The sequence below is a fragment of the Octopus sinensis genome, linkage group LG16, assembly GCF_006345805.1.
Source record: "Octopus sinensis linkage group LG16, ASM634580v1, whole genome shotgun sequence".
In the NCBI taxonomy this organism is placed as follows: Eukaryota; Metazoa; Mollusca; class Cephalopoda; order Octopoda; family Octopodidae; genus Octopus; species Octopus sinensis.
The window spans coordinates 41,944,070-41,954,069 of record NC_043012.1 but is presented as its reverse complement, the minus strand read 5'-3'; the positions used below and the strand labels follow the sequence as shown (position 1 = coordinate 41,954,069).

At 37.8% G+C, this 10,000-nt stretch overlaps 1 protein-coding gene across 2 annotated transcripts in view; it reads right to left on the bottom strand.

The window, feature by feature from the left end:
• LOC115220481 (chitin synthase chs-2-like) overlaps positions 1 to 10,000 on the bottom strand; it is a 121,241-nt gene that overhangs the window by 105,711 nt on the left and 5,530 nt on the right. For both annotated transcript variants that reach the window (XM_036510073.1, XM_036510072.1), the window contains one exon: positions 3,283 to 3,338. The gene's annotated coding sequence lies outside the window, so the exon portion shown is untranslated. The remainder of the gene's footprint in view (positions 1 to 3,282; positions 3,339 to 10,000) is intronic.

The window sequence follows — 10,000 nt, the reverse complement described above, 5'->3', positions numbered from 1 at the left end:
GACCACACGGTTCCTGTTTCAATCCCACTGCGTGGCATCTTGGGCGAGTGTCTTCTATAGCTTCGGCCCCACCAAAGCCTTGTGGGGACACCTCCTCCAGCTGGCTATTGACACACTTTCTGTGCCCTATTAGTATTTCCAGCCCGACGTGAAACACACAGACCAGGATTTCTAGTATTATCCAGAAATCCGGTCTTCTTTCAGTTTCTGTCTATCAAACCGGTAGACGGAAACTGAAAGAAGACCGTCCTATACACACGGATCCGAATTTCTGGGCATTACCAGAAAACCTGGTCCGTGTGATCGAACAATGTTTCAATCGGACCTATGCACAGTAACCCAGTGGACACAAAAAAACAATATGCAGTCGAACGAAGAAAAATTTGAGTTCATCCACTTTGGAAGAGTGGGCACTCAAACAACCATATACAGTACCGTCGGATTAAATCAGAGACTTAGGCGTAACTGTCGACAGCAACCCTAGGTGAAGTGTGCACATCAACAAAAAAATTCGATATAGCCCACAGAATGTACTCATGGATCCTCAGAACTTTCTAATCTAGGGACCATGAAACCATCATCCTTCTCTTCTCCACATTCGCTAGGCCCCACCTCGAATACTGCTGCCTATTATGGTTCCCCTACGAAAAACAAGATATAAAGAGGATCGAAGCACCACAAAGACCAATCACAAAAAATAAATAGCATAATGGGTCTTCATTATTGGGCTCGACTTAAACAGCTGAAGCTCTATTCTCTGCAACGCCGCCGTGAACGATACATTATTTGCACCACGTGGAAAATATTCCACCAATAGTATCCAAATGATATTTGTAAGATACACAGAGTAAAATACAAATAACAGACATTCTGGTATCAATTGATTTCGCCTTCTGTGTTGAAGCGACACTTATGGCTCATCAGCCAGACTTAAAAAAAAAAGACTCCGCCGGTTACGACGACGAGGGTCCCAGCTGATACGATCAACGGAACAGCTTGCTCGTGAAATTAACGTGCAAATGGCTGAGCATTCCACAGACACGTGTACCCTTAATGTAGTTCTCGGGGATAATCAGCGTGACACAGAGAGTGACAAGGCTGACCCTTTGAAATACAAGTACAACTCATTTTTGCCAGCTGAGTGGACTGGAGCAACGTGAAATAAAGTGTCTTGCTCAAGGACACAACGCGTCGCCGGGAATCGAACTCACAACCTTACGATCATGAGCCGAATGCCCTAACCACTAAGCCACGCGCCCTCTCAGCCAGACTTACTACATAAACTATTTCAGAAAAACGTATTTACCTGTCCGTTGGCGTTTTTCAACTGAAGGCCCCCGCGACTTTCAATCAAACGTTATTGAGCAGGTATAAATTTATGTCTGGCTGATGAGCCTTAAGTGTCGCTTCAACACAGAAGGCGAAATCAGTTGATACCAGAATGTCTGTCATTTGTAATTTACTCTATGTATCTTACAAATAGGAGGACTAATTCGGAGAGACATATTCACTGTATTCTCTGTGTGTGTTTACATATAATGAGAGATGAGTGGTTTGGGGGATTTTTAACACCTCTTTCAAGCAAACAGGTATTTATCGTACCCTGACATATACATATATATAGCAGAGATACCCGGCGTTGCCCGTGGCAGACAGACAGATATTCTCAGTTTTATATTTATAGATATATATTTTGCTTATTTGAATAATGTTTGCTGACCACTTTATCATTATTTTAATAGATGATGATAACTTGAATTTTACACACACACAAACAGAGTTTCTGGAACCCACCGTTGACATTGGCTTACGCTTATTGTCCGATCCCCATATACTGAATTAATATTCCTCGCATTTTCCGTTGCGTTGTTGCCTTTATTGAACCCAAAACAAAATATGCCGAATATGCTCCTTTGTCGCTTCCATTATAGGTTTGAATTAACTGTTGAAATAGAACTGTACTTTTCAAAACGTACACTAAGAATAAGTACAAGGTAAAAATTACTACCTGCTTTTATAGCAAGTTGTTGCAAATTGTTTATTCCACCCAATTCCGACTTCTAGTTCACGCAATTGAAAAAACCGCAATATTTATGGGATGGCTTAATATGTGGGTGTGCGCGAGTGCGTGTGTGTCTGCATGTGTGTGTGTGTGTATGTATGTGTGTATGTATGTATGCGTGTGTGTATGTATGTATGTATGTATGTATGTATGTATGTATGTATGTATGTATTATGTATGTATGTATGTATGTGTGTATGTATGTGTGTATGTGTGTATGTGTATGTGTGTATGTGTGTGTGTGTATAAGTTTGTGTTCACACAGACTGACACACACACACACACAAACCACCTGTCGTCTTTGCGTGCCATGACCCGATCCGTCCAAGTCCCGAAACGCATTAACCATGGACCACCCAGTTAAATTCGCGAATAAAAGAAACAAAAATGATTCATTAGCAAGTGAATATAATCGAAAGAATTTTGTTTATACTTCTTATTCATTTTATTGGAATTTTATTAGAATGTTTTTATTTGTTTAACTTGAAATACAAGTTACCATGTGACGAAATATCCGCTTTGTTCACACGTTGTCAAATTTATTTAGCATTTCGTGAAATATTTTACTGAAATAATAAATATATTCATTCTGGCAACTTTTCTGAAAAGTGTTTAATTTGACTGAATTTTAAAAAGAATTATCAAATGAAGAGGGATTTTGCTCAGTTTTGTTTTTTCACTAGGTTTAGTCTGGAGTCTTTTAAAGAGAGTTTAGCTACGATGTTGAAATATTTCCTCATGCAAGGCGGCGAGCTGGCAGAATCGTTAGCACGCCGGGCGAAATAGAATAGACGAACAGGATGGTTGTGACTGGGACATATCTGATCATCGATTAACTGGACTAGGGCTGACATAGGGTCAAACAACACAGAAGGAAGGATCTATTAGAAAATGTAGTCCGAGGCATACTTTGCCTATCATAAAAGACCGGATGGTTACAAATGTAACATCTCTGATTCCAGATTTATTGGATTAGAACTGACTTGTGGCTAAGAACTACAAGAAAGAAGGCAACATTAGATAATTAGATAATGTAGTCTTAGATACACTATAGCTGATGAAAACTAGAAGATATATCCACTGCTGGAACATCTTTGATTGTACATTTGTTAGATTAAGGTTGGCCTGGGGTTTAAAAATAACAACAATAACAAAAAGCACCAGATTTTTTGTTTAAGATGAAGTAGCAACAACAACAACATAAAGAACTCTGTATTTACCTGATAAAATGTGGGTCGGCGGAGCTCATTTTGTTGAGAAGATCTGTCAAGGAATTCTGCCATGGAAGAGGACGAAGAGCATGGAGGATTCGGGAAGAGGAGTCGTCGAAGAAGAAGAAAAAGGAAAATAAAAATAAATAGAAAATAAAAATAATCAGTAAATAAAAATAAAAATATTTTTAAAAAATTAATCAGTAAATAAATTTTATAAAAACAAAATAAATGAAACATTTATATTTAAATATTTAAATATTTATAAAATATTATTTCAAAAGCATTTAATGAGGAGGAGACAGGATGATAAAGGACTTAGACATAGACTTAGGTCTTGTCATGTGTCCCAGGACACATAAGCCGGTTTCTATGGCATGTAAATGACTGAGATTACAAAACTGCCTCACACTGGATGGGACGCCAGTCCCACGCAGAGTTAATTTCCCCAGGTATTTCTGGAACTCATTTACAGCTGAATGGACTGGAGCAAAGTGGAAATTAAATGTTTTACTCAATAACAACGCACTACCCGATTAACGATCGTGAGTGCAACACCTTAACCACAAAGAAACAAACAAAGAAACAAAGAAACAAAGAAACAAAGAAGGAAGAAGAAGAAGAAGAAGAAGAAGAAGAAGAAGAAGAAGAAGAATTGCTGAAATTAAAGGAAAGGATTAGTCGACACCCGCTAGCCCAGCACTCGACTGGTACTCTGTTTTATCGGCCTCGAAAAGATGAAGGGCAAAGTCGATTACAGGAGGATTTGAACTCAGTTCCCAAAGACCCTGATTAGGATACCACTCTTCTAATAATCCCGCCAGTTGTTCACCTTGAGTAATTATTTCTAATTTAGGCACAAACCCAGCAAGATTTGAGGATGGCAGTAGTCGATTACATCTATCCTGTACTTGGCTGGCATCGACCCAGGAGGAGTGAAAGGTGAATTTGAACTCAGCAGTATTTGAACTAAATACCGCAAAGCATGTCGTCTGATGCTCAACCGATTCTGCCAACCCACCACCCTTTCATAACTCATAATCTATTCTATAATGGAGAATCTATTCCATAATGGAGAAGGTTGCCGATTAATTAGTTGGAGTAATGAAATTTTACTTGAAGAAAGCAATCCTTAAAGTGGCCGGATTCTCAACCCTTTTATTTAAATGAGTTTTCTCACGGACCCCCTCTTAATATGCTTATCCTCATATATATATATATATATATATATATATGTGTGTGTGTGTGTGTGTGTGTGTGTGTGTGTGTGTGTGTGTGAAATTTTGAATTTTATTCACAGATCCCAAGTACTACTCTTGCGGACTACTAGGAGTCCCTGGACCCCTGTTTGGGAACCACTGGCTTATACATTTTAATATATTTTTTATCAAAATGTGGTCTTTAAGATTGATTTTTATTCACTGAAAGCAGTTTTGAAAAACTTAAATGCAAGATTTGTTTGATGTCTTTCTCTCTTCTTTCGCTCTCTCTCTCTCTCTCTCTCTCTCTCTCTCTCTCTCTCTCTTTCTCTCTCTCCCTTTTTCTCTTCTTTCTTTATGTCATCTCCGACAGCTAATTATTTTGCTGTAACCTCCAGTTTGGGTTGTCGTAGTTCATATGATGAATAGATATATATATAGAGAGAGAATACACTTTATTTGCCTCCAAGGTGACGAACATTTGGGAAAGGACCTGGGTTTAAGGGAGGAATCTGAAATCGTAAGGGCTCTGGATGAAATCAATTTCACACTAGTATCCGCAGCTTCCTTAATCTGAACTGATTTCAAATTACCTGGAGGTCGGTTGAAGATGTGGTGTGGTAAATCTGAAATGTTTACACCGTCGTAATTTGAAAAAGAAAATCATACGTAGATTTGTATGTTATACACCTTAGAATATACCCACCTGATGTCTGCTATTTCGAGCATAATAAGCAGTAATGTAGAAGATGAATTGAATTTGGGTTTGTTTAAAAAAAAGACAGATTAAGGCTGCGATAAAATAACGAAAGAAATCTTTGAGTGAGTGAATACTATTATACGAATAAATGAAACAAAGAAAAATTAAACGAAAAAGAAAAATAACACGAACTGGGAATCAAATGTGTAAATATTTAACGATTAGTAGAAAGACCGCCTTCGTGAGGTCTCCCTTTTAGTTATAATGGTGGTTTCAAATTTTGGCAGAGGCTATCAATTTTAGAGGAAGGAGATTGGTCCAATGCAAGTACCCCTGTAATTGATAGATTTTATCGGCCCAGGAGAGATGAAAAACTAGGATGACCCAGCAGAGATCTGAACTCAGAATGTAAAGAGCTGGAACGAATGTTTGGTTCGACGCTCAAATGAGTCTGCCACTGTCCCTTAGTGGCTAATGATATGCGCATCTCTGATCATGAGCAGAAGTAGTGGGGAAACATCATAGCCATGTACTGAGAGGAATTCTTTGGGGTTTGGTTAAATCACCTCTGGAAGCATGGGTGTTTCGTTCAACATCCTTAAACAACCCTTATTCAGGGACTTGTTGAGCAGGATGGGCTACTCCACTTGAAGAAAATTCTAACTGAGCTCCACTTGCAAGATCATGCGCTGTTTATCTTGATATGAAATCACTATATCGCGCGCATATGGTTGCGGTATATATCCCTGGTGTACACTTATTAGACGGGTAGTCGTGATGGGTATAATGGGCTTCATGTATTTGTACCCCAGTGTCACTTTGATGGCATGCACCGCTCTCTCACTCAATAATAATAATAATGGTTTCAAATTTTGGCGCAAGGCCAACAAGTTCGGGGAGAACGGAAGTCGATTCCAGTGTTCAACTGGTCTTTATTTTATAGACCCGGAAAGGCAAAGTCGACCACGGCGGAATTTGAACTCTAAACGTAATGGAATTTGAACTCAGATCGTAAAGACGGATGAAATGCCGCTAAGTATTTTGTCTGGCATGCTAATGATTCAGCCAACTCACCGCCTTAATAATAATAATAATAATAATAATAATAATAATAATAATAATAATAATAATAATAATAATAATAATAATAATAATAATTATTATTATTATTATTATTATTATTATTATTATTAACTCTTTATCACAGGTTTTGTTGGAGCTCCTGGAGTCTTGCATGAGTAGCGGGCTTACTACCTGCGGCCTACGGCAACATGCTATTCGCTCTTTTCAGCTTTTTAATACTTTGCTGATTATTCTATCCGTGCCAAACGAAGCAAACCTTTTGTAGCAGTTCTGCTGGGCACTCTATTCCAATTTCCTTTATATTCCTCTTGATGCCTTCTGATACTGATCTCAAGGACCCAACAATAATTGGCACTATTTTCACCGTCATTTTCTGTATCCGGTCTACTTCGTACTTAAGAGGGTTGTATCTATCTTTTCACCTTCCTTCTATTCGTGAGTCAAAGGGGCATGCAACATCAGCTATGTAGCATATGTGGTGCACATTGTCGACCACCACTAGGTCCGGTCAGTTATGCTCTAGCATCTGATTATTATATTATTATTATTATTATTATTATTATTATTATTGTTGTTGTTGTTGTTTTACTTGTAATCTGCATGTTTGTAACAGTCACTTGCCGAGACACACACCCAGCATCCTGGGGCGAGTGAAGGATAAGAGATGTTGCAGTATGGCTGAAAAGTTGGGGAGGGGCAGTAGTGAAATATCTTCATGTAATACAACACAGTCATTTAAAAGGAAAGGGTTTTTCTAAAGATGTAGGCAGTACTTGTCAGTACAATCTTTTGGATATCCCTGAGACATGGTTCTCCTGGGATTTTATCTAAATGCTTCTGACATCCCTTTCTTATCATACATAGGGCACCGACAATAACATGAACAGTTCTCGCTTTACGATGCCACATCTTTTGTATTTTAATTCCCAGGTCCTTATATTTACTTAATTTGTCAAATTCCTTTACAAATATATATTTATCAGTGGGGACACTTACATCTATTAGTCTGCAAGTATTTTCAACACCTTGTCTTTATTGATTAAGTCTGGTAGATTAGCCTGGACCGTTGTGCTGCTGCTGACTGGAAAATCCCAGAGGAGAGTGACATTTTTAGCTTCAATGACTGGCTCAGGATGGTGTTCATACCAGTAAGCTGGAGGGCTGATTTTGTAGTGTTTACATATTTCCCAATGAAAATACTGTCCAACGCTATCGTAGCAATTTTTGTACTCGTTTTAAAAAAGAAAGAAAAAATGGCACCTGCCCACAAAGTCAGGGTACCCATGGTTTTTATGGGGTTGTTCCATGAGCAGCCTTCGAAAGTCTCCACCCTACTGAAGATCACACATTGTTGATCAAAAAATTTTTTTTAGTCTTGTTTACACACAAAACCCTCATAACCACACAGATTCTTTGCTTTGTCCTGTGTTGTCCATAATGTTTTTCTTAATGTAAAGCCTTGTGGTTTGTAAAGAAATTATTATTATTATTATTATTATTATTATTATTATATTATTATTATTATTATTATTATTATTATTATTATTATTATTCATTGTCGTTGCGCATCTTCTATAGCTGGAGAAGTATTACGGTGCCAGCTGTTCACCACCAGTGAACTAAGGTAACACCCTTTATTTTTCAAGCACCATCCGGAGTTTTCGAGTGGTTCCAAGCAGTGCTATTTATTATTATTATTATTGAGTGAGAGAGCAGTTCATGCCATCAAAGTGACACTGGGGTAAAATATACGAAGCCCAATATACCCATCATGACTACCCGTCTGATAAGGGCACACCAGGCACATGCATCACAACCATATGTGCGCGGCAATGGTGATCTCATATCAAGATAAACTTAACATGACCTTGCAAGGTGGGGCCCAGTTAGAATTTTCTTCAGGTTGAGTAGCCCATCCCGCTCAAACGGTCCCTGAATAAGGGTTGTTAAGGATGTTGAAAAACCCACCCATGTCTCCAGAGGTGAATTATTCAAACCCCAAGAATCCCTCTCAACACATGGCTATGATGCTCCCCCACTACTTCTGCTCGTGATCAGAGATGCACATATCGTCAGCCACTTAAGGGACATGCTCAACTGGTTACGGTCAAACAACTGACCAGCAAATCTGTGGTATTGAGCAGAATATTTGCTGTAGCCCATCTTTTATACCAAGACAAACAATGTGTACATGATAACACTTCCAATCAGTTAAGATCAGAAGCCATGAGAGCCTCTGCCTATTATTATTATTATCATATTATTATTATTAGTATTATTATATTATTATATTATTTTATATTAGTATTAGAGTTAGTAGTAGTAGTAGTAGTAGTAGTAGTAGTAGTAGTAGTAGTAGTAGTAGTAGTAGTAGTAGTAGTATATAGAGGCAATTATGCGGATAGACAAATAACTATAACACGAAGTGTTTGATATACCAAACACATACACACACACACACCACTAAAGTGATTAAGAGCACTAGTCAGCACCAGTGTTGCTAGAAATGTGAGTTCAAGACAACCCATAGCCACAGAAAGCACTTATCTTAAGGCTGACAAAGAAGGCAAGTTCCCTATATCCGGGGCATAGCTACATCACCGGTGATTTCGCATTTGGTTAATGCTCGTCAGTCGCCCTTACTAGGGTTAAGCTCACTCGCCTTGTAAGTTTATGACTGCCGTAGAAATCGGACGCTGATTTCATAAATGGTAAAAGTGAAAATTATAAATAGTAAAGGTGGTTTATTCCCCTTTTACAATCGAAGGGTAGAAATATCGATGTCACCAAAGTGACTAAGGGCACTAGTCAGCACCAGTGTTGCTAGAAATGAGTGTCAACACACTGACGAGCAGAGCGTAACCACTAGGCCACACGACATCGAATAAAGTTAACAAGGAATAAAAGAAAATGAAAGACGGAAAGTCAGGAACCTTATTAAAGATATTTCAATGAATAAACAACAAAACGAAAAAGGTTAAAGGTGAAGCAAATATTTTCTTAAAGTTGTGTGTGTGTGGTTGGGTTGTGGGCTGAAGTAACTTACTAGAAGAAGTAAGGATGATATGCAGGAGCAGAAATCAGTGTGAGGTGAGGCTACTTGCTTCATAATCATATCGTTTAGGGAGCAGTCTTCTACTATTATCTCGAACCGACGAAAACTCTGAGAGAATTCGCTTTACGGAAACTGTGCGGATGCTTGTCGTATATGTATACGTGTGTTATATGTCGGAAGCAAGCAAAATAATTATGAGCTTGAATTTTGAAACGAAAGGAGAAATGGACACACTGATAGAATATAGCTATATCTACAACGGATTAAAAGCAGCGCCAGTGTTGTAAATATTATCGCCCGCACATACTTGTATGAGAGTATGTGTATGTATGTGTGTGTGTGTGTGTGTATATATATACACACATACATTATATATACAAACACATGTACACACACACATATATATATATACGTATATATATATATATTTATATATGCATACATATATATATATATACATTATATATTATAATATATATATTATAGACACACACACATGTATACACACACACATATACATATATTATATATATTATATATATATATATATATACTTTATTTTAAGCAGCAGAAAATTCACCAAAATCTGTTACTCGAGTTTCTCGTTGCCGTTCATCAGACAGTTTTTGCTAGAATGGAACATATATATTAATTCAATCTATTTACTCTTACAAACGCTAACCTTTAAAA